The 27,056-nt window shown below is 37.6% G+C and overlaps 1 long non-coding RNA gene across 1 annotated transcript in view; it reads left to right on the top strand.

The window, feature by feature from the left end:
* The window catches only part of LOC306998091, a 99,048-nt gene that overhangs the window by 27,437 nt on the left and 44,555 nt on the right, over window positions 1-27,056 (top strand). The window contains exon 2 of the long non-coding RNA XR_013797513.1: window positions 13,036-13,185. This is a non-coding gene — a long non-coding RNA (uncharacterized lncRNA). The remainder of the gene's footprint in view (window positions 1-13,035; window positions 13,186-27,056) is intronic.

Genomic DNA, 27,056 nt, shown 5'->3' with positions numbered 1-27,056 from the left:
ACCCTCTGTCGCTCTCCCGAGTGCTGGTCCTTCCTGTGAAGAGCCCCTGAGCCACACACAAACCTGCTTAATGATCTCTGCAAGCACTCCTGGTACCTTAATTGGTCCATGGCACATATTTCCCTTAATAGAGATTTTGTGAATAGACCCTTCACTCCTCAAGGGCAGGTTTGGAGTGTTTAACACTCTAGAAAGTGATTAATCTTTGCATCTGTTTAAGGGGAGAGTGAGCTCGATGGGAAGCCCTTTATAGATGTGGAGATGTCTGCTCTCTAGAGGACAGCCGGTTTGATTGAGACATCAGTTTTAAAACAGTAGTATAGTGGTGTATTTTAACTTTCAACAATATGATTGGTGTATTAATGTGCTGATGAGTGTGATGAGTGTTGTGCTGGTTTATACCTGCATACGTTTTTGTCTTTGCTGGTCTGAGTAAAATGAGGTATGACTGAATTATTCTAAAATTTGGGTTAGATTGTTATTGTTCATGGTGGCACGCTTAGGTACTTTTGCTGTGATGTGAGTTCAATAACTTTTTCAGATATTGTTTTTCCTCCATAATTTATTGCCCTCTATAAACCTTTCTCTTTCAAAAAGTCACAAAAAGGACAACTTTTCATTCCTCATATATATAAATATATAATTTGTTTTGTCTTGTATTGCTAATGTGCCAGTCGCTCTGTTCCATGATGATGACTGGAGCTTTCAAGCTTCAATAAGTATGCAATGTCATAAAACTCAAAATCATACAAATCAGTTCATACTACTATATTCTAAGTTTTCTGAAGCCATACATAGCTTGGGGTGAGGAAAAATTGATTTACTTACATAGATTAATTGTGATGTTTTGACTATTTTTGTGAACAAGATCAACTCATTTATTGTAATAATCTGACTCAAAAGAAGTCATGGGATTAAAATTTCCAATTTATATACATTTCATTTTTCAGTGAGCTAATTTTTAAGTTTTAATAACCGTCTCCATTTATAAAACACAGTAAACGTGTGTACATTATATGACTGGTATGAGCAATATACAAAGCATCATTACCCACATTTTATCCCTATAATGTATTTTGGATGGTTAAGGAAATTAATGTATTTGTTGAAATCATCAAATAAGGTTAAAGAAACCCGACTTATTTTCATGAGGAGCTTGTTCTTTAGTTCTTCTGACTCATTTCAAGAACGGGAATGACAAATGTCAGAAAACATTTATGCTAAGCATCTGCTTTGGACCAACAGTCAGGCTGCAGGCAAAAATTAAGGAACCAGATATATAAATAAATAAGCTGTAATGGTCAGAGGGCATATGGAAAGTCATTGGGAAGACACTGTTGACTGAGCAGGACGTTGCGTTGCCAGGGAACGTCACTTGGCAGCCTGAGGTGATGTCAGCTGTCAGTTTATCCAGACTGTGCTGTGCTGTGCACATGTCCACAAGGTTGATTGTCAAAAATAAAAAAAATAACATCATCGGGTCAAACAGACGGATGCATAACTTTAATTGGAATGTTTTGTCACCAGTAAGTGTGCTGGAACCCTGCACCCTACACGTGTGCGTGTGTGTGTGTGCGACGCGTGTGTGCGTGCGTGTTTGCACTTAGAATAAAATAGCATTACTACAGTTGCTGACTGTACATTCATTTCTCCCAATAATTTGGTCAAATTGATATAAAATATTTCAGAATGTATTTTGCATAAAATTGCGTGTATTTTATTTTTAATATTCATACTAGTGAGACATGCTCATGTTAAACATTGCCAATTTGTCTGTGAAGAGGAACTGACCTAAACCATGCATTTTTAGACCTTGCATTAAGCATGAAAAGCAGTACTATCCACTATAGCTTGAGAAGCCTCTACAAAGGTCTATTGTGCACAAGGGTGTTTTCATGCGTTACGCTGAATGGCGGTATGAAATCAATGGGTAAGCAGCACATAAGGCATTCACAGTGTTTTTGTCAGATCAGAGGCGTCACTTTCAGAGACACTGGGCCACTTATCTTTTACACATCATAAAACCAGCTGCAGTGAATAGAGCGCATTCAGCACTCAGTACTTCATCCAACACAATGAGACTTTGTAAGTAGAGCTGTAAATTGGAACTTCTAGAGATGCTTTTCGAGCACCATTGGCACAGCAAAACAAGGGCTTTTAGATTTTTTCAGGCTCCTCAGGTAGCCTCTGTTTTTCCTATCTTGCATTATGAAATGAAAATGTCCACTCTGAGGGGGAAAAAAAGAGACAGACGTTGTAGATGAAAGATTTGACACGCTTCCAATTTTATGACTTGTATAAATTGCCTGTTATGTTATTTGCAGCTAATGAGAGGATGTGATGATATTGCAGTACACAAATGACAGACCTAAAGTCACTTGCAATCCATTATAAAAAGAAAAATTCCCTTAGTTTGAAGAAAGGATGAAAAAGGTAACGAATGTCACCTGAATCAAAATATAAATATTGAATTTCCTGCGAGATTGATCAATGTGCCAGCAAGATAGTTTTTTTTTTTTCTCCTTTCTTTGTTGTTCCAAACCAGTATGCTGTTATGTTCTCTGTGAAACACAAAAATAGAATTTTGAAGTTTATGTTACTAATGTCCAACATGACCAAACATGATGTCTAACCTGCTGTCTGTCTATCTGTCTACAGTACCTATCCGTCTATATAGTACAAGTCATATGAGGTACTTTTGCATTGCTTTTTGTAGCTTGATAGCTTTTGGGGAAAAATGCATGAAGAAATTATTCATTATTCTCTTTTGTGCTCCACAGAAAAAAATAACAACAGCATATCCTATATTTGGCGAGTGTGAGGGTAAGTAAATAATGACAGAACTTTGATTTTTAGCTGAGCTATCTCTTTAAGGTGTGTGAGGGTTGTTTATTTATTGGTCTATATTTAGCTTAATCAGTGGTGAAAGAGACAGGAAAGACAAAGACAGGAAGACAGTGAGTAAAAAGGAGAATGGAGGGAGGGGGAGAGCAGACAGAGGGGCCGTTAGGTGGGTGAATATCAGGTACCTGGCTTCTCCCTTTTCTCAGCAGTATCAATCTGTTAGGGCAGCTTGGGGGGATCAGCTGGCTCTCTGCACCGTCTGCACGTCGAGACTGTCTTAATACACGCTGGGCTGGTACATAACTTATCATAGTGATGTTAGAAGTCAAGATAAGGGTCCTCAAAACAACTGTGTCTAACTGATAAGGCAGCCAATCCATTTAAAAGAAATTTCAATCATTCCACAGATGCATGCAGAGCAACAGACATGCTGGGCTCAAGGAATTAGGCCGATGCAACAACAAAAAAAAATCATCTGGAACATAATCCACTTGTCTGGTTTTTAATAAATTACTTAATGCACGTTGGCCTCAGATTAACACTGTGCCCAAAATGTATATAATTTTCCTTTGAAAAGCTGCAACGTTTGAGTCGGGCACTACAGTACGAACGTCAGAGTCTTGGCGCAGACGCGAGAAGCCCGTGATCTTTTGACAGCCTTCTCTACCTGACGACATTCTCCAGAGGGCTATCCGTACTCCCAGACCATCTGTGGATGCAGTAAGTGAAACCACCTAAGGCTCTGGATTAGCATTGCAGCGTTCCTCTCTCCTGTCTCTTCCCAAGACACATCTTCCACACTCGTATTCATCACCATTCACTGGCTTGTCCAGGCTTACATGCCCTGGGCATACAAAAGCCTGCTGTCACCTTCCTTCCAGCTCAAGCACCTTTACCTATTCAAATAAGAAAAATAAACAGATAAATAAACCGTTTATTCCCTGAAGGGATGAATGCAATGTTTGATGCACTTCAAAAGACTTCCACTGATGTGCATTCAGAGGAGTTAATCAAAACGAATTATCCATGTGATAAACAGCCATGTGCTTTGGAACACAATCAACCAATAAGACCGCACTGGCATGGATTGAATTTACCAGCCGCCACAGTTCCGTTTTTTATAAATTCGTCATTGATTGAGATTGTGTTTTTCTAAACAATGCAAATAATGCACTGAATATGTATGAACATAACAGCAGAAAATATGATGTGTTTGAAAAGCAAGGAGTCTGCGGACACAGGCAATCACTCACATCCACAAATGGTTTATTTCTGATGCCATCTTAAACTTTAAGCTTTCCACCGTTTTATCATTTTAAATCAAAATGACTTTCAATACACATGAGGGGGTTCAGGGGGAAATCTAAATAAATAAATCAAAGCGCATTCACCCCCTCCTCCACTCAGTATGTATTGGCAGTGACAGGGGGTCATACAATATTCCAGCTCTAAATCTGCTGACATAAGAGCGGTATAAATCAAAGACATTATTGCACCTTAGTGCCCAAGGCTCCGAGGCATTTCTCATTCTCAAGGCCAGAGAGAGCCAAAAGACCATTTGCACATTCAAAGCTGATGAGAGTGGACAGAACAAAAGACCAGGCTTTTTAATAAGGAAACAAATAGGATTTTTATCAGCTCGGAGTGTCAGATGAACTGGGTTTGTGGATAAAAATGGAGCTTGTCTGGCAGTATAACAACCCGAGTCCTCACAGTGACACTGGCTTCAGAGAGTAATGCATATGCTATTGCAAATCTATTGCTGACTCCTCTGACATTCCCGATCTCTGATATACGGAGGATAGAAATTTCATCATTTGATTTATGATAAATTATTCTTAGATCTGATCAAGTTAGTGAAGCTTCATTCTGTCATTCCTTTTTTCTATTCATCCATTTGGTAACATTTCAGTTGAGGTGTCAGGTATGTATATTAATCGTTTTTTTTTTTTTAAATGAAGTTGTTACTGATTTAAAGCACCAGAAGATAAAACAGGCTGCCTAATTTGTAGTATCTTCACTTCGTCTTTCAGACAGCCCCCGATTTCACATATTTTCTAACTATTGATTCTGTATTTTTCAGCATTTACTCTGATGCCTCATTATAAACCTGTGCACTCTTAGCAAAAATTCCCTGCAGGGAGGAAACTCACTTGTTTAAGACCCGGGGCGGACAAAATTTTATGTATTTGGTCATCAGATGTGCGGAACAGGAAAAAGTGCACAAAAGCCAAGGTCGTAAACAAAGTGTGTTTCCTTTCCCCATGTAACAATTATTTCATTTTTGCCTCATCCGTTCAACTGTTTCCTTAAATGCCACCATAGCCAAAATATGTGGTACTTTAATCTTAATACCACCATATCTGGATTATGTTCCCTTAATAATAATGTTAGCATAATTTGGGCACATTTTACTGATTTTCAATAAATCACTGGATTAATTTGTGCTGCAAGAAAGAGGACGTTAATCTGAAGGTTAACCAAAAAAGTGAACATTTATATAGTTTAAAATTATATAACTGCTGGAAAAAAAGCCAAGAACAATAGGCTACATCCTGTTCTCTCAGTTACATGAACTGTGTAGGTGCCGAAGTGTGTGGACAGGGGTGGACGCCATTATCCCTCCAACCCATATGTAACAAAATAACAGGTCTGAGTAATTGCCCAGTCTTTTTCCTCACCAACTTTATCCTTAGGAGTGAATTTCATTATCTCCAAAGCACGACTTCATGTGGGGAATCAGCGTGTAACCAACTGTGACTGCTGTGTGCTTGGCACCCCCATGAAGGCCCATCAGATAACTCCAAATACAGTTTCTTTCTTGGCCCGATAAGACCACAAGCACACAGCTATGAAATAAACGGCTGGCCATGGGCCGACTGGGAGCTGGGCTTGGGGGGACTGCAGAGGAGATGCTGCAGGTAACGATTGAGATCAGGACAGGACGAGGGAGAAATTGCTGATGATTTAAGATAATGCTGCACTGATGGGAGCAGAGACGGCCATACTCATCACTCTCTCAGCTGATACTGGGTGGGGGTAGACCGCATAGGAACGTACACTGTTTCAACGTGACGGGTAGAACGGAGCCAGCGAGGTGGGTTTCCTGAGGTTTATAGTGTAAACGCTGGATTTTCTCCCTGACTTCTGCCATGGCAGATAATTGAGTTTTACTGATGGCCTTCCAGATCCTGGTCATGATTAAAAAGGACAGATTCCACTGGCTTCAAATTAGATCGGGAACATGGCACAAGTGTGTGTGGTGTATTTTCATAAGACATTACTTTCAGTCTGTGAGTCTATTAGTCAAGTGGGAACAACAAATGGAGTGTAAATATATTCATGGGCATGCATGTGTGCATGTGTATCTTCAGCCAGTTATGGGTGTCTCTTTCATTTAATAAACTTGCATAGAAAAAAAGGGCAAGCAGAAAGAGAGAATTTGTTCTATGCTCATGCTTTATAGCTATAGTGTATTCATAATAATTGTGTATTACTGACCCATAGGAGTGTCCACAATAAATAAAAGGGGAAAAAAACTAATTTCAATTTAATGACAGTAAAGATGCCATGTGATGGAAGTAAAAAAAAGAATAACGTATTGTTCTTAAACGTTGAATACATTTGAGTATGCACATATTGCTTATTTCCCTAAACGTTTTTTAAACGAGTCATGACCTGTAATTTTCACTTTTCCACGAGAATCAACAAGTTATGATTGCCTAATGATTATACACTGCATGGGAAGCTGATATTTAAAAGTGAAGCGTTTGTTTACCCCTGGGTTCGTAAACCAGCCCACGTGCACGCGCACTCAAATATGAGATTTTAATTTCTGCCCCGACTTGACGTCAAGATGGGGCAGGATATACCATATATGGACACCGCAGACCTATGCTGCAGGAAGCCCGCCCTGCCCCTCTCCCCCTCATATTCAGTCGCGAAAGATGCAGAAACGTAGTGCACACGTGAGTTGCTCTGTTGTTGACTGCCAGAATCAACATGTAACTTAAATGTGTTTTCTCTCACAAGAACGGACCAAGCAGTCAGGGACCAGTGGATTAAATTCATTTTAATGACAATCAAAATGATTTTTATTTTAGAAATGAAAGACATGATCATCATAGAATAGTTATATTTAATGAGGTGGTATAATGCCCTTTTCACAAGATGTAAAATAAGTATTTGATGTCCCCAGAGTGTGTATGTGACTTTTAAGCTCAAAATACCCCACAGATATATTTAAATAGCATGTTAAAATTTTTACTTTTTGAGGGTGAGCAAAAACGCACAGTTTTTTTTTTTTTTTGTCCCTTTAAGTTCGAATGAGCTGCTGCTCTCGGCACAGAGGGCGGAGCTTCAAAAGTGTGTGTCCTTAGCAGATTTGATTACCTCACACAGACACGCACTGAACATTTCTAAAACTTTTAGCCTTTTATGTTCAAACCGGAGTCGGGATATGATATAGAGACTCAATAATAAGTGACAACATGTAGACAACATTTCTGAATGGTTAGTTGATTCATTTATGTAGCTTATGTTAAGTTATCCTCTAGTCATTGATTAGCATATTCTGTCATGATAATCTATAACTTGCGTTCCTGGGGGCAGGGTTTATGTACATTTTAGGGTTTGTAATGTCACTAACCCGGGAGGGAGCTAGTGTAGTCCCTACCTGCCGTTTGTTGTAGTCCTTAAAAAGCAATTCCTTTAAAGTGGCACTCGGTAACTCTAGCCACCGCTTTTCTCAACGAGCTCCCCCTACAGCTGCGGTGCGTATATTTTTCACATCACTGTCGTAAAGTCACTTGCGGCGCCCTCCTCCCCCTTTCTACCGCTGCTCATGTGCTTTTGTTATGGTCGGAGCCAGTGTGGTGAACAAATGAGTCCCAGACGCACCAACTTTATCGTGTGGAGCTATGTCTACCGGGGTGGGTAATACATCATACACAGTATCATAAAGCAGTTCGTGTTTCTCGTTCTTTCTCACGCGTTCTCGCTTCTCACGAGACTTCCTATTTTCAACTTACCGGGATGTTAGTCCCAATGTTGCAAGGCTGGTTTTCCGCCTGGGAACGCTGGGGGGAGCGGGGAAAGTAACCATTCTCACCAGAACAGATTATTTAACCATCCAAATGATTTCTAAACGGATTTATTAAGCTGAAAAAGTTACCAAGAGCACCTTTAAAATAAAATATCTCCCTTTGCTTTGAGCTTCGTAACTTTGCAGATGTTGTTTATGCTCAAACAGCAACATTAGTGTACAAAGTTAATTGCGCTGGGTGCAAGATAGGGCCCAATGTATGTGTAATTATTATTATTTTTTATCATTTACATTTTAATAAGTATGCGTACAAATTTAAAAATGAACCTATGAGTATACGTAGAGCTAGATCAATGTTAGTGATTTGCCAAAGGCCATATATTCAAAAGGCCTTTCTACTCTAGACTAAAGCCACAAGTAGGAAGAATCAAATCCATCAAAGTCCTTGGGGGCCACCTTCTCATGACAGCCTCGTAATGATGGCGCCTTTCGAGATCTCAGCACTCGCAGGTGTGCCTCAGCAAAGACAAGGGTGTGAGTATGATGGAAAGGCAACAAAAACGATTTTACTTGCTTTTCTCAGAGGTGAGTTTTTTGCAAGGTACCTCCAAGTTCCAGTTTAGGCAAAGTAGAGGCAACTTTGTGAATGTGTGTGTCAGCAAGCTGAAAGGCCTGATGTATGACAGGCCATCTGGATTCCATGATGTACACCACGCCTGAAAGGGTGATAAGGATTGGCGCGGACCTCCACTGCCTCAGACAGCTCTCCCAGACGCCATATTTCAAAGAAACACCACTGTCTGCTGTGATTTATGCCTTATTATGAAGCTGTCGCTCATCGCTAGTGCAGAACTCATTAGGGACCTTTATTTTTATACAAGCATTCCGCCATTAAATTGAATCTGCGTACAGGGAAGATGGTTTCTATGGCAGAGAACCACTGTGGACTGTAGACTAATTTAACATTCACATGTAAATGAATTTCATATTTTCACTTTTTCAATTTGCCCGCTCCTGTGAATCTTGCAATAGTTAAAGATGGAGTAAACATCCAAAACGGAATTAAATCTGGAGGTGAGGAGCAGTGTTGAACAAATGTATGTGAAGCCAATGTTTGCATTAAAACTCCGAAGTGAGTGCCAAAATTAACCATCCAGGATAAATTGGTGACTTTCCAAGCAATTCGATAAACCAATTGAAATGCGATGACCTGGATTAGATGCTCCACCTGTCAGGTTAGTAATATGTTCGACTGGAAATGTTACTCCTCATGTTGATGTATCAAATAATGTGTAAGGGAAGTTCCATCAGCAGGGTGAGTCATTTTGCTTAAAGGGATAGTTGAAACCAAAAAAATGAAATGTTGCTCTTAACCTGACCTTTTTTTTCCCCATGGACATTTTTATCGGTTGCTCTATTTCATTCACAAGGAATGATTCAAAAGAATGATTCTTATTTCAGACGACATGGCTTTTCATGAATATGGCAAGAAAAAGTAAAGTAAAGTTAATGAATGTTAAGTTTCAGTGAAAAAAATAAGTATATTTATTTATTATAACTTTATGTTTCAGTCCTTTCATATTCTTTCATATTCAGTTTATATATTTTTTCACTGAATTCAGTCATACAGGTTTGGACTGACATAGGAGTGAGTAAATAATGCCCATTTTTATTTCTAGGGTTAAACTATTCCTTTAAATATAGCTTGTATAGGTATTTTATTTTCTTGTGAAGTACATTCTAGAAAATTGTACAAGCTACTCTAAGTAAATTCAATATAATTTAACCTCATCGACATTCTACTGATGAAATGACTATAACAGAGTTGGCATGTGAATAACAACAAATGTGTGATATAAAGTGAACATGACATGTTAAGATTTAGTTTTAGACACAAGTTAAAGGTTGCAACAGAACTGTCCTTCATTACCGAACTGTTTCTAAACATTATCCACAAATAAACAGCATCAGCAGAATCAGATAAAGAACTTCTAGAATTCCATGGTCCTAATCTAAACAGTATTCCATTTACACCAAAAGAACTCCTTCCTTATTTATAGCAATGTTGTTTATTTGAGAATGTCACATGTCTTTATCCTTTATCAGTTAGCGTCAGATGGCCGAACTGTCCAATTAGCAGGACTATTGGGTTTGACATGGAAAATTCCCCTTTGCTTAAGGTTAAAACAACACCAGCTAATGGAACTTACATTAGAAACATATGCTGCCGAGAGTCTCTAATCCCCACTATGTCCAGCGGATTTAGTGGCACTTGTGAGCAATTAACAATTTCAGAGATGCTAAGACAGTATATGTGCCACATTTACTCAATGGACAGTTTCACACTTTTGGGAGCTTTATTTTTTAGCCACATGCTCGCCAGGCAAGAGTAAGAAATACTCATTTGGGCGGATTAGCATGTTTTTAGACTTAATCCACTCTCCCATGTGCAATTCTGTTTTATGGCAGCAATCGCATGTCAGGCGTGTATAAGGCCCGATGCTTTAGCGTGACACTAACAGTGTAGGGGGATTAGGCTATCTGACAAGGTGCTGTGTAATTATACAAGAGACACTAGGTGATTATTTATAGGAAATAGGGAAATATCAACAGTCAGGACTTAGCTGAAATTGGAGTGAGGGGGAAACGGCTTAACAGCAGGTCTCAGAGGGGGTCAGAGAGGATTGTAATCCCTGTGCAGTGTATGAAAGCATAATTTTTAAAAAGGTTTTTAATCAGAAGCAAAACAATACACCACTTTTCTGGTGTCTGATATTTCAGCCAACTCTTATGACGTCAACGCCAGCATTGAGATGGTTTGCGGTCGAAGGAAATGGAAATTTTCTCAAGGTCACGTTTCAGCAGCGCTGTGTGGTCTGCGCCTCAATGGCTTCATGTGGAAGGTGGAGCTCTTTTCTAAACATTTATGAAGCTGAATATAGAAAAGAAAATGGGACTATTTCAAAGCTTGTCTGAATGTGGGTCATATAACCTCAGTGGTGCTCTTTTAAATTGCTACAGGTGGAGTCATAAATTCATTTCTTTCTCGCAGCTTTCTTCCCTACAGTCCGAGTGTTGATGTACGTGATCTTAATCTCCTCCCACTTTCACCCTGAGGATTTCTATTGTTCCTACTAGACCTTGGCAGGCTTATATTTTCTCCTACTCGGACTGTACATTTAATTTTTTTCTTGTTTTGCTAAACACATTAAGGTCAGTGTGGAAATTATGCAATAACTTTCACATTGGTCAATTATCTCTAAGGAAGGGCTTTTATATACATAATTATTGATGCTTAATCTATTGTGTTTGTCTGTCAAACACCATACTGTCTTTTTTAGTTCAGCCAGTCTCTCGCCTCATGGAGCTGGTGAAATCAAAACCAACCAAAGCATCCCATATTTTGCATCTTATTTATGGTTGTGGTTAATATTGACACAGATTCTGGTTAAATATTGCCCACATCCTTTTTTCTAAACTTTCAGAGGCAAATTACAACATATTCAAAGGTTAATCTCCACTCTTGGGTTTGTGACCTTTTAGACCCTTGACCTGAGCTTGCACTCCTTCTTCCTATTGACCCCAGTCAGGCACTTGTTCTGATATATGCTCCTGACCTGGCTTCTGTCTGTAATAAGAAGGTCACTAGTGCTAAGAAGGTCTTCTGGCAGCTTTAGCATCAATGATACAATTTAGAGAGGTAAAATTGAGAGCTAAAGGTCAGTTAAAAGCAAGGAATATGAAGATCCAAAGTTCAGTACAGGTTTTCAGCCAAATTGACTTGCATAGAGGACTGTGTTTAGATTGAATGTAAGTGCTTGGCTTTTTTCCAAAGTGAGACTTTCTGAATGAAAGATTTTGCTTTTTGAACTAGTCAAATATGGCATTGTTTGTAAAGACTTTGCTCTTATTTGAAAAATGATATTTATGCTTTTCCCTTCTAAATCTATTTTTTTATTATTCTTTGTACATGTCTAGTCCACATTGTAACTAATGCCCACTTAGATGGACAGGAGCCTGATATACATGTAATGTCTGCATTGTGAAGCTTCAGATTATAAATCTGAAATTGATGATAGCAATAATAGACTAACAAGTCATGAGGCAACAGTTTCTGTTTAGGATTGTACAGACTGCATTAAATGAATGGATAACATTTTAAAATGTTCATAGATATTGTGGTCAGGCATACATCCATTAAAAAGTACAGACTATTTCACTGACAATGACTCTGAAAAGTGGAATGCACAGTTCAAGGATTTCTCGTTTAATTTTTGCTAACTGCCTCAAACAAAAACCTCTTTCAGAAATTCTATATCAGGAACCTCACAAACCGTATGTTTATGACTTCTGGAGCCTGTGTAGAAGATAGTTATAGTTTAATGCAATTTTTTTTGTGCAATGTGTGTCAGATGGTCCATGAACAGACTGAGACTATTGTAAATTGAACCATTCATTATGAAATGGGAGTTTTGATAAGTGTGAATGACTTAGTGGTTGGTATTAAAGGAATAGTTCACCCAAAACCATTTACTCACCCTCAATTCATTCCGAACCTGAATGACTTTATTCCTTCCGTAGAACAGAAAAGAAGAAATTTTGAAAAATTGTCCATAGTCAGAGTCACTGGGGTTAAATGCTCTTCAAAAAAATCCTTCACAAAAATATGTTTACAGATGACTGGCATACAGGGTTGGAAACGAGTAAATTATATGTTTTGTAGATTTAGTTGGACAATAACTGAGATGTGTCCAACATCATTTAAAAAGGGATGTAAGCAGAACCTTGGATTACAAATATACATTTTTATAAATTAATAATTATTTCACAATGTTCTCAACATTTACAGGATGTTTGATAAAGAAAAAGTACGATAGCTTGATGCGATTGAATGTTTATAGTGTTAGTTAAAGGTCTAGTGGAATCCAAAACCCTAATCTTTAATCATGATTTAGAGTTTATATTAATCCCTTTATCCTACGATCATGAGCTTCCATTTAGAATCATTTTATAAAATTAATCTTTAAATGCCTTCTTAAATGCTAAATTGATTGTTTTGTTTATCTGCATTTTTAAGGACCATATGATATTTTGATATTTAAGACATGCATAACCTCTTTTCTTTCTTTCTTTTTTTCACTTCTCAGCTCAGTCTATGAGGCTCACTTTCAAAAAGGCCAGATGGAAGTTCACTCCACAGGATCTGAGGTCACCAACACAGTCTGCCACAGGGAAGCAATGATACCCAAGAATGTATGTTTGAGTGCATGTACTGGTGCTACAGCTTAACACAGATGGTAAGATGTAATATTTAGTTTCGCAACGCAATATTCCCAGAGAGAGATTTAATCTCATAGACCTTTTTTCTTATGGGTCGAGGTGTGCATGACATGTTCAACATGCCTGGTTTATTTCAGCACATCAAATAGGAAAAAAAAAATCATGTATATATATAAAATTAGTTAATATACACAACATGCTACGAATCCTTTTGTTACAACAAATTCCAACAATTCCTAAAAACAGCGCTGTGACAATTTTAAGCCATATTACCCATGATGCACTCCCAGCATCCATACCTCATTATCCACAGAGTCACTCACAACACACCACTCCATCAAGCCATCACCACAAGAAGTGTCACATACAAGTGACCTAAACCCAGAATCTGACCTCAAACCCACTCGATCATAATCACGGCTGCTTAAAGCACGTGTCCAAACCCTAAAATAAGACCCAAAAAATGACTGATGGATGAAGAAATATGCTCCATCCACGCATCACTTCATCACAATGAAACTGCACCCCTGCATCATCTGGAGATAAATGTACTGAGTCCTAGTTTCTGACCAGAAGTGTGAGCTTTGCTCTGCCAGCGCCCTACTTTTAAGGATCAGGCGGCACGTACCACATTTCTGCTCGCCTCATCTTTAAGGTGCCTTGTTGCTTTTATCACCGCGGACCGAAATAGCGTCACCTCTCACAGTGACGGATGCAAAAATACACCCCCATTAGTCTATTAGCATTAAAGCCTTTGTTCTGTAACAGGAATCGGTCTTCAGTGGTGACTTCGAAAGCAGAGGAATAGGGCATATTAAAGTGTGGCTATTGACCCCAGAGTTAGATGGGAGAGAGAATACGAGACAGACCTCTGTGATGGCTTTGATAAATGTCCTCCCATGCATGAGTCACAGGGAACATTATTTAAAATCAATGTGGCTTTTTCTCTCTGGCCCTAGAGTGGCCTGGCGCCTCTGAAAGCTCTGTAGCCTGGTTTTAAGAGGACAGTGATGTCCTTTTGTGTGTGTCTGTTTACAAAGGGGGTTAATGTAGCTCAATTACATGTGTGTTCTTTTTGTCATCGCACTAGACCCCTTTGCCCTCGGTTTTAATAATCAATTGGATTACTGTAATTCTCTAAAGAAAGGTTAATCCATGTGTCAGGTTATCAATTACCACTCGCTGAGTTACTGTTAAGAACGGGGAATTGAAATATCATGGGTTGACTGAAGCATGTGTACGGTGTTGGAGAGTAACTTAAAAGTAACTATTTCTGTCAGTAGCGTGACTAGCTCAGCTGTTTTCAAAACTGAGTAGCTTCTCCAGTAATGAGATACTTTTTCCAGCCATTAGCAGTGTAGCGTGACAATACAATGCATTGCTGTGTTTTAGTCACGTTGTATTGAGTGCTCCGCTTTACAGCCAAGTGAACCGAGGTAATAATCAAATCTCTTAAATTTCCAATCTCTGTCGCTTTCATGTGAAACATGGGGAAGTCTGATTCATTTGAGTGAATTGGTTCATTTGGACACTTCATGTAGATGAAACTAGAGGTCGACCGATTCATCGGTTTTGCCGATTAATCGGCACCGATAGTTGACTGGTGGAACTATCGTTATCGGCAAAAATATATACCGATAGTTTTTCCTGGTTGTGTCCGTTGCTGGAGCGGCTGAGAAGCGCGCGCTGTCATTCATTGAGAGAGCTGAGAAGGGTCTGCTGGCATGATGCAGTACAAGAGCGGCCTCTAGAGGTGTAATAAAAACTTGTGCCTCGTGCTGTTTATTTCGACACGTGATGCTGCGTGCTACACTGAGAGCACATGCTGCGTGGAGAGCGCTGACATCAGATGCGCGTTTAAAGCACCGACAGCTCAAAGGTATACAGTACATTCTGTCATATCATTATAAAGCGATTATTTTGTTGACTAAATGCTGCATTAGTAGAGAAAGAACAGCACAACAGTATGTTTGTTTGCCTTCGAGGCTGAGAGGACGCTAGCATTAGTAGTAGCCTACCTCAAGCGGTTAAAACACTGACAAACATAAACGTAAGTCCGACCCGAATGTTTAATGTCACAATTGTTACCTCTATTTGCATTAGTTCATTCATATCCAGCTGGTCACTTTTATGCACTTAATATGCAGAGAAGTTGCATATTTAAAGCTAGAGACGTAAGCAAACTGATATGTTCATACAGCCGACAGAAACATAAACGAATCAGAAAAGCATTCGATTTCGGTTATTATTATTTTTTCATCTTTACTTTAATACATATTTTGTTATTTTGATTAGATAATCATCAAGTGTTTATAAAATAGAAGCAAAAGTGTGAGACTGACTATACATGTAATATTTATGTCATTTCAATGCTCTGGCATTGTAGATATTTAAATTTGGCCATCTTTAATTAAGTATGACTGTTTGGATTTATATGAAATAACACTTACAATAAAATTCCATATGTAACAGTAACTAAGGTTAATAACTGCTGTATAAGGATTGTTCATTGTTTGTTAATTAAATTAAGGTTTTTATTTGTTAACCATAGTTAATGCACTATCAAACTAATATGAATGATCAAGGTGCAATTGTATAGCTCAAATATTAATACATGTTGTAAAAAATGTATATTGCATAATGTGTTATAAACACACATTTGACATAATATTTTAATGTTTAAATTATTTTCAGATGGCAAATGCTTTGAAGAAAGTGCCAGTGTGGGAGTATTTTAATAAAGTTCAGCACTGTTTTACTTGGAGTGTTATGTTTGTTTTTATCCCGTATCAATTTTAAAAACTATCGGTTCATTAATCGGTTATCGGCAAGTATGGCCCAACCTAGCTATCGTTATCGGTAAAATCCACTATCGGTCGACCTCTAGATGAAACATTATTAACCTAGTCTTTAGAGATTTTGTCTTCAGTTTTTTTTTTGTAATACACAAAGTTAATATATGTATTATGTTTATAAAGCTTGTTCATAATACATTAATGTCAATAAATAACATCAACACCTTGAAATGTTAAAATGCATTGAAATATGTGAAAATTAGCACATACCAAGATTAATAATAATAATGTAAAATTATTCAAATTGTACTGTAGTTTATTATTTTGTAGCACCACAATACAAGTTTTCATTTTGTTCACATTTGTTAATAAGTGCTAAATGTTGCTGTTTTGACCTGGTCGGTCAATTTTAGATCAATTGACCGTTCGTAAAGACCCGCCCCCTTTAGTTACTGTTGCTATGTCTGACAGGCTAACTCTACTAACTCTCCTGACTGCTTTGTCGGACAAAATGGCGGAGGGTGAAGTATGATTGGTCAGATCGCCTGTCAATCAACTCCCTACGAAGGGTCAATTGAAAATTGATCAGTTTAATATTTCCACCCTAATTGAGATCCCCACTTTTATAGAGCTATTTTTTATCAGTGTCTTATAGTATAGGTAACTTTTAATACGTTTGGTTTCAGTGAAGTTTAACTTTAAAACTGTAGCGTGTCAAATCACAAGCTACACATCATTTTAAGCAACTTTCACAACACAGTCCAGTAGTAACAAGTAAGTTCTCAAGTAAACGCACATTAAGAAGTTAGAGGTTAGTGTTTGGTATCAGATGTGAATACGTTTCCGTATGTCCAGTCTGTAGGAAGACTCTGGATACAGCGGTAATCTGTTGGGCACGTTTAGCACAGTGGCCTCTTCTTCCTTTCCTTTGGCCCTTGTAAGTGGTTCCTCCCTCATGGGACTAAACTGTCCCAACCGTCTGCAAGTGCCTCTGGCATTTAGTCTCAGCACTCAGACCAAATGGCTATCAGATTTTAGATGATCCATTTTAAAAAGTCAACAGCTGGCCACACAAGCTGGAGAACACACACACACACACACACACACACACACACACACACACACACACACACACACACACACACACACACACACACTCTTTGTCTCTTTCTGTCTCACTTCTACTCTCCCTCTCTCAACACATTCAGTAACACAATTAAACCATGGGAAATGGCAGAGATCACCCTGATATTCCATTATATATAGCAGCAGTAATCTTCCCTTTCATGGCGGTGTATTTTTATGCTGCAAATGGACAAATACAAGATTATGGCTTATGTGGAAGGTAGCGAGGCCACGAATGACCTTGAAACATCTCCTGGTCTGAATATAATCACAGATCCATCAAACAAGATGCAAACAATTTCACCTACATGATACTCGGAGACCTGACAATGTTTATTCAAGCTTGTATTCAGACAGTTGGATTACAGAAACATTTACAACGGCATATATATATGGCATCACGGTTTCAACAGTATTACTGTTTTCAACACTGATAATAATATGAAATTTCTCTTGAGTATATTCAAATTGAAAAACATTATTTTAAATTGTAATATTTATAAATATATTATATTAAAACTAAGAATATAGTTCACACCAGTACTAATGATGCCGTTTTGCGTGTGAGATTTGAGTAGTCCACATATTATGGCCACAGAATGACTGTGTGCTTCAAAACAATGTTCAGTGCTGTTTTAGAGGGAAATATTGCAATGCCATTAATTTTTTGCAAAAGATGTCTGAACTTCCTCACCTGTCTCAGTCACACAATATTCATGGCTTATCCTTAATTCAGACCTCTTTCTCAGATCTGATCTGCTAATTATTATTGGACGCAACTCTGCGTGTAGATCATTAACAGTTTCTCACATTCATTGCAGTAAAATTTAGTGGCTTGATCATATTTCCATCCCCCAGAATGAGCGAGAGGGCAATGTCATGCAATTAGCACATTGACGTGGTCCAATATGTATTTTTTCGTATTAATTTTATATAATTATTAAAAAAAAGCTTTACCCATTTCTGTAACACTTTTTAAAAACGGCACACTATTAATCATTAGTTATGCAATAGTAAACAGATAATTCATCATTTATAAAGCATTAATAGACATTAATAAGCAGTTTATAAATACAGCTACATGCTTTATTCTTGATTTATAAACATATCTATAATGTGTTTAATAATTGTATTTTCATTCTTTATGAATGATCATTTTATCATTTCTAAAGGAAGTATTGCATTATTTACAAACCAGTTATTTAGGAGTTGTCAGTGGTTCATAAGATCAATTAGAAAGTGTAAGTAAATTATTAATAACTTTTTAAAATGTACATTCATACATCTTGTTATTCAGACATATAGTAATAGTTACTTGGTGTGTTAATAAATGCTTTATTAAAATGTATTTCTACTGTAATTCATGATTAATTCAGGTAGTTGTAAAGCATTTAGTAGTAGTCGTCAGTAAACTTTTTGTAAACTTCAGACTGTTTAAAGGTTCAGTTATCTTCTAAACAGAAAAAGGAAACGAACACAACACAGTGATACAGAACATAGAAATATTTAAGATGTATGAATGTACATTTAAATAGTTTAATCATCATTTACTCCCACTTTCTAAGTGATCTTATGAACCACTGACATCTCTTACAAGTTTGTAAATAATGCAATACTTATATTGATCATTAATAAAGTATGAAAATACAATTATTAAACACATTATAGATATGATTTACTAATATAGATTTACTAATGCTTAACTAATGATTAATAGCATGCAGTTATTATAAAGTGTTACCTCTATTTCTTCCACCCAAAGGAAATGAAACATGAAGATCAAGGTCTAGTTAGGGAAAATAAGCAATGTTAAAATTAATTTGTAAACTAAAAATATCGATTGTTATTACATCTTTGCGAGTGTCATGGTGTTATTTTAATGGATTCAGAACATATGGTCTGTGGCCCTAAGGGAGGGCAGGATTCACTGACCCCTCTCCCCATTCAGAGCTGTTAGGGGTTCGAAACCGCACACCAGAGCGTGTAGAGGATGAGATTGATTTGCCTTGTGGCCATTGACGATGTAAATGTTTCCGCACTCACCCTTTATAGTTACAGTCATTCTAAATGATATGTTAAATATTTTCGCATCAAGTTTTTTTTTTACTTCTTTATTTGGACATTTTACACATTTCTTTGTCTCCAAATGGAACCGGGTTGACACACACACACACACACACACACACACACACACACACACACACACACACACACACACACACACCGGAACACATTGTATGGTCCAATTTAATCCATTTAAAGTGTGCAACTTAATGGATAGTACCTCTCCATATAGGTCACCTCTACATCGATTGCCTGAGGAAAAACACGATTTCATTCTGATCCTGTCATAACACTTTTGAAACCATTTATTTGGCTCTTTCGCAGAGGGCATTGGGATCCATGTCACGTGCTAATGTGGAAACATTTGTTCTTTCCTGTTCACTCGCATCTGTATGCACAATTCACTCATTGGAAATGTGTGCATTCAGACAGAGCTGTTAATGCTCCCGCTAAACCCTCTTCCTTCTTGCGAAATACTGTTTTAATGCCACATTTTCTTAAGTATCTCTGTATGGATAAAGCATTGTGCCAGTGGTAATGTTTCTTTAGCGCTAAAGCACTGATGTAACAAAGAGAAATCTTGCGACTTTGTCTTTTTCATTACGGTTGAACAAATGAAATGAATTCTTTAAGAAGCTAACATTCACCCCGCGTCAAGCAAATGTTAACACTAATGTGAAAGCGGCTAAAACGTCACACTAATTTGTGTAAGCGACAGACAGCGGGCAGGAATCGATTGTCATTGTGAAGGGCCCTATTTAAAGTGTGCCTGCGATATGCTTGACGGGAACTAGTCTGGATTTGGGTGACTGCTTGAGGTTCTGGAGCTCCACTTCAGTCACACTCTCTGACTCTTGGTCATCCGAAGTCCCAGAGCTTTTCAGATTGATTCTGTGCTGCCTTTGTTTAGGTGTAAATCCTATTCTCACACCGCGTGGCTGAAGATGCCATTCGTCGGCATTAGATATAATGAGAAATGTGTTCTGTGTATTGGTGTGCTGAGAGAGGTTTTCTTCCCGTGAGATTTTCTTCGCTTTTCTTTTGCGGATCTGCGTATAATTTCGCCCGTTGCTCTTTCCGCACTGAAGGAAATGAAGACATTACCGGAATGGTATGAATAGATAAGTATGGGGCCTTGCCTGTTTTGACAACAGAGCTGACCTCAGAATTATGTTGTTATGGTGAAAATAGATGGTCATAGTTGTTTGTGTTTGATTCTTATTCCAGACTCATTACAGCGGGGAAATCTCTAGATGGATATGAAAGAAAAAGGATTAAGTTTCCTCATCTCTCTGCGTGTCTGTTATGTGTGCTCGCCGATGCTGTGACCCCTGACGCTCCCTCTCTCTACGCTGTGCTTACATGGGCATGGAGCGAGGCTAATTCACCACAGCAATGTGATAATTAACCCTGACGGGAAATGTCACATCAAACAGGAATCACGTGAATCCACCTTGCATATTGTGCGACACGCTATTAGCAAGTCGTCTTCGTTGAGCCACCGTTTGACATGCGTTACATGAGTAAAACTCCAAGCAGGCACAAATCTGGTGTTTAGGAAACACTTGCTGTGTCAGTTATGTAGTGCTGTGAAGACACAAAGCTGTAGACTTGGCATCAGGCCTGTTAAAATCAGAGATTCTGTAGCAGCACTTTCAGAAAAAGCTCTTTGAATACATTCTGTCTTCGCCCTCAAATCCAATAAGTCACAGCCCCTCCGTCGATGCAAAGTTAAGATGTACTCAAGCCTTTTGGCAGATCCTGGAAATTGCAGCAGGTGTTAAGTCCGGTTTTTGGTCAGTGGTTCATGTATTAACCAGGGCTGTCAATTTGGCATTCATTTATTGTGACTTAATTTTAAAAAAAGAACACAAAAAGGGTTTATAACATCACTGAAGACACTTTTTGTAATGTCTGTCCATCATGTTTGCCTTGTTGGCAAAGATCCATTTTATTTATGGGCCATTGGAGGCTTTATATGTGATTATTTGGTATTGATTTAATTAATTTTTCAGTCCTTCTATTAACTAATCATGGATCTTGTTGGGATTTGTAAAATAATATGTAAATTATATAGGTGAATTTACTCAGTGTTCTCTCAGTAGCTATTTAGATGAACCTTAATTAAAAAAATGTATAAATGTACAAAAAACAGAAATGGTGCCTTGGCAACTTACTAAAATAAGTTCAAGCTGAAGTATCTAACATAACTTAAACTGAAAACTGAAATACAACTTAATTGAAACTATATGAAATACGTATTTTTTTTAAACAATAAAAATTACAAAAGGACATGACAAAATTACTTAAACTTAAACTAAAATTAATATTAATTATGGAAATATTAAATCTCTTTCAAAATATCAATAAATGCTAAAATAATCTGTCCCACTTATAGCAGGACTGAAAAAGACCTAAATGAACACCAGAAATATATCCAAAGATACTGTATCATCCTGACATTCCAGTCAGCCCCTGTAGATGTTATTATAGAATGATCTTAAATTCTTTATTTCATCCGTTCTAATCACAAGTTTGTCCAGTTACAGTAATGCCGAGTACCCTTCGGGATTACTCAATGATGTTGTAATGCTTTCCAACAATTTGGAGTTTGAGAGGAAATGAGCTGTTGATACATTTAAAAGCAGTAACAGGATTCAAGTCAATGGAATTCACGCTCAATCAAGTAGAGGAACACGGGCAATAGCGGCCCATTAATCATTTTCACAGATGACATTTTTTTTATACACCGTAATCCATATCTCGTGAACCTGTAGTAATTCATAATTAAACAGTTACTATTATCTCCCATGTTAAAAAGCAGGCAGAGGCTGCCAAGGTCCCAGGTAATGCATTACAGAGTGGCATGGAGGGTGCTTAGTGAAACTTCAGAAGTCATCCAGGCAGTTTAATGGCCTTTTCTGAATGACTCAGCACGTTACTTCCACTGCCATGGCACTCTCTTATACTCCACAGCAATGTGTCCCTCTCTTTTATGGTCTCAGAGACTCCCAGAGTTCTCTTTGAGTGCTGCTTGGGTTTTATTCAAAAGGTTCAGACAGCGTTCGGTGTGGTGTATGTTGACCTCAGAATAGCTCGAATGTAGAATGCAAGTAAAGAACTCATTGCATGTTAACATACTAGAGATCAAACTGTTTATTGAATCTGTGTCTAAGCAATGAATCACCTTGATTGGAGTTAAAAGTCAGTCTTCCAAGCTAGAATGGAAAAGCACAAATGACATGTCAAAGCAGAACAGTGCACTTGATGTGCAATGTCATTTCCTTTTACGAAGACCTCTGTTGATTTCAGCTCTTCATTTGTACCAGCAGTCATAATGCTCAATATGGCATCTGTAGGAAAGGTGAGTCAGCCAAAGAGCCAATAGAGCATGACATGGGTTCTGAAATCATATTTAAAATCATATTTAATATAAAACGTGTCAGAGAACTGCAGCAAACGCATTGCACAATGTGTTTTTCAAAAATTCCTGTGAAGCAGTAGAAATGACATGACATTAAAATCGGTGCAAAACTATTGATTACAAGTATGTAAACAAAATAAATTTGAAATGGAATACAGTATGTTAATGTGGTCTAAATACACTCAAGCTAATTTTATATTTGTATACTGTATATCTAAATTATATCTGAATCTATAAACTTCAAATGTAGTGTTTATGTAGTTGTAATCAAACCATTTTAATTAATTTGGAATTGCAGTTCATTCCCTCATTGACATTAAGCCCACGGTATTGTACTGTACCTTTGCCCTTTTTGTCTGATTGTTTCTGTTCCACCTCAGACATATTGGTTATATGTCCAATTATACACAGACAGTTGGTTTTGTTTATAGCTTAGAATTCTTCTTTAAACCCCTATGAAAAAATAAATGGGAAAAATAATTCCAGAATGTAGGTGGCTTATAAAGGTGCACTTTTGTGCTATATTGATATTTGCTATATTTATTTACTCTAGAATGTGCATGCACGTGTGATTTATGCTAAAGAAGGCACATTTTCTTGCTCAAAGGAATTACTGCAACATAATCTTGACAAGAAAATGGAGATTTTCGTTTTTCTCATTCAAGCAGACAGGAGAGAACACAGAATGTACTGTGGCTGCAGGCGACATCACCAAGATGGCCGTCGAGTGAACTGACTCGCCTACGCTGTCTTCTGGCCGATTGTCTTTCTGAATGACAAGAAAGCGAGAGAGAGAGAGAGAGCGAGACACAAAATCTTTTGACAGATAAATCTTACAGTATTCTTCTCCCCAGAGGGGCGGTAAAGGGTTGGATGGGCAGAGCTCTACCTTTGGCCCTGCACTGAGCAAAGGTGCCTTGAGCTCCTCAACTAGAGCTTAGCTGATTTCTCAAAGCAGCCATGTATATTGACCCCTGTGCCCACATGCCATTACCAGCCTGCTGAAGTAGAAAAAGAGTGAGAAAGAAAGAGAGCTGGTCAATGAGGGAGCTCAGCAAGACACATTGGTAATGATAATGCAAATTCAAACACAGCACCCCCATTGAAAGCGCAGCTCGCTGATAATATTTAGCTGGAGCTATGAAAAGGCCTCTCTGCAGCACTAATACAGAATGATGGCCTCTCCACTGAGTCTCCGCAGAAGTCGGCAGTCATTATTCATGTAGATGATTTAGATGACGCAGTGTGGCACAGTTTGCGAGTCTTTTCAAAACAGCCAATTTATAAATGAATGGCTTATGAAGAGTAAGAGTTTTAATCTCACGGTGGAATGACATGCTTTCACAACTACATATCACAATAATTACCTTAATCAGAGGTGGCTTTGTGCAGCTCAGCAGCAAAACTTGGTTGGAGACAACTTGGGGTTAGATCTGCATGAGTGAAATTGAGGTTTAAAAGCAATAGCGGGATTCAAGCCAATCACACTCTGTCAAGTAGAGGTGGGTGGGTAATGGTGGCGCCTTTTACATATAAGCTGTAAGCTTAAATGTAAGCATTTTTTACAGTGAATATTACACTGCCTTTTAAAAGTTTAAGGGTCAGTATGATTTATTTTTTTAATTAATACTTTGACTTGGCAAGGCCGCATTAAATTGATAAAAAGGGACAGTAAAGAAATGTATAATACAAAATATCTCTATTTCAAATGTTCAAGCAAAAATGTTAAAGATAAATCAATATATTAATGTTTTAACATTAAGCAGGACAACTGTTTTCAACATCGATCATTGTAATAAATGTTTCTTGAGCACCAAATCAGAAACAAAATTGTGTGACATTGAAGACTGGAGTAATGGCTACTGACAATTCACCTTTGCCATCACAAGAATAAATTACATTTTAAAATATATTCCGATAGAAAACAGTTATTGTAAATTTTAATAATGTTGCATGCATTACTGGTTTTACTGTATTTTTGATCAAATAAATTAAGTATAAGCATAAGAGACTTATTTAAAAACACACACACAAAAATAATAAACAAACCCAAACTTTTTTTAATTCTGCTTTTCCAGAACAGGCCTGTACAACTGACACCTGTATTAAAGGTGAAGTGTGTAATACCTGTGCCTCTAGTGGCACCAAACAGAATTGCAAAACAGGTCCAGGACCCACCTGTCATTTTCCATTGATTACAAACGTGCAGTACACTCATTTTTTAAGCCAATATAACTGTGTTAACAATTTTCAGGGACTTACTTCTTTCTTATAATTCCTTATAGTTTTTTATAAACTATATAATATATATTTTTTATAACTCTTGGGATATTTGTCTCAAGATATTTGAATCAAGATTCTTTGATTGCCAGGGATCTATATCCCAAATATATAAATTGACTTATTTTGTTGATCTGATGTTTTTTGGGTTGAATAGAGCTTTTAAGTTTGTAGTCCTAAATTAGATATTTTAGAATATTGGATTAATAAGTAATTTTGGATTAATAAGATTTATTAGTTACGCCTACTTGAAGAGACATTTTGTCTCACAGCATAAATTATAGGCTACAAAGTAAAATGTCAAGGATGAATCATATAGCCATTGTGTGTTTTATTTTATTTTATTTTTTACATTTACTCAAGTTGCTAGAGTTTTCATGCAAATCAGTCAACCAATGCAGTTCTTTTTTTTTTTTTGAGAGCATAACCCACCTATGATGTATGAATGTTAACCTATGATGACCTAGAGCAGGGATAACACATGTATGACACTGTGCTATGTGCTTTTTACCAGCGTAACTAATGTGACCATCCATCTCTGCTCCCAGACAGGAAGACTACAGAAAATGTTGACAACCTTTTTTATTTGTCCTTGTCTGTGCGTCTGATTGTGTAATTTTGTCCATAGAAAGGAAGTGACAGTTTTGCCCTGAGCGTCGCCTTAGTCTTCCTGGGGTTATGGACAAGGCCTTGTCTAAGAGACCTCGCTCTTGACCAGTACTAACCCTGCACAGAGCCAATGACAGATGGGCTTCATAAAGGCCTTTGAAAAGCCCCCCGTTGTGCTGATCAGGCACTAAGTGCAGCTTCCTCTGTCGGCTGCCTGTACCTTTGAGGCTCTGTCATTCTCCTGGAATGACACTCGTATGGGAATCTTAAATAAGTCATTCCTCTTTCTCCTTTTTTCTTTTCAAGATGGCAAGTCAAGTTAGTTGTGCAAGACTTTGTCATTGATCTCAAGTCTATTTTTAAACATGCCAAGCTAAACTACTCTCTCAATTTAAAGTTAAATGGCTGCCTTTTAAAGGCACAATATATAAGATTTTGGGATTAAAATATCCCAAAAACACTCAAACTGTTGACTTGTGTTCTTACATTAACCCAAATGTTTCCAACAATGTTAAATCTGAAATTAGCTATTTTAACTAGTGTAATTGACTGTGTCAATGCATCGTCTGTCAATGACGTCATGTCCGCGCTACCATTGATTTCTCTAGAAACCATGGAAACACCTAAATATATGTTTTATATACTATATAGTTCAACACGGTTAGTCTTATTGTTTGTACCATGCCTCAATGACAACACTATTAAGTGGCTATAGCAAAATCAGAAAGAGCTTTATTTGTAGTAACAATTATGCAGCATGTTCTCCACCATACAATATATTTTAAAATGAATTGCATTCCGTTAGGAACACAAGTCATCCAGCTTTTATTAATATGAAATTCAAATATCGCTCTAGCTTAGGCTGACTGCAGTGTGCAACAAGTTTTATACCAGCCATCAAGCGAACTCACAGACTCACGTTTGAACAACTTTCAATGTATTTTAGTATGATAGTTTTTACCAAGTAAAACAGCGCTGCGTTACCCTACAATTTTAATCACTCAAATAAAGTGACCTGTATAAGCAGTAATTCAGCAACTGTGGCTATTTCATTGTAATGAAATAAAATAATGTGAATTTAAGTGATCAAACATAACTGTAAAAAGGTTCAAGTTTAGGGGTGAAGGAGGCAGATTTTAAAAAACTTTATTCGTAACTTTAATCATAAAATATGCCTAAACAACATAGAGAAAAGAACGGTAGTGTCCGACTGCGGCATATTAGCATTATAAAAACGGCAACGTAAATGTCAGGCTCTCTGCCCTGACCTGCTTCATACCACATTAACGTTAATCAAACTTTTAATAGATTAGCTCACCCATGAACATGACTTCTGCCCGAGTCCCGTCGGATTGCTTTCCATCAGCTGCGGAGGTGAAGATGGCAACTCTCTTGATTCCACGCTCACTCACGGCTTCATCAAGCTATGCCTTTGTTATTGATTTGAAAACGTGACCTCCAGCGGCAAAATTTGTATACTGTTCCTTTAAAGATGTTATCTACTACACAAGCTACTAAAATAGCTAAATGCCTAGTTCTGTCATGAAACTCTAGATGGCGCAGGTTGATGTGTCATTAACGCAAGCTGATG

This window comes from Phoxinus phoxinus (assembly GCF_949152265.1).
Source record: "Phoxinus phoxinus genome assembly, chromosome: 5".
Classification (NCBI taxonomy): Eukaryota; Metazoa; Chordata; class Actinopteri; order Cypriniformes; family Leuciscidae; genus Phoxinus; species Phoxinus phoxinus.
This window is presented reverse-complemented; position numbering and strand designations above follow the sequence as displayed.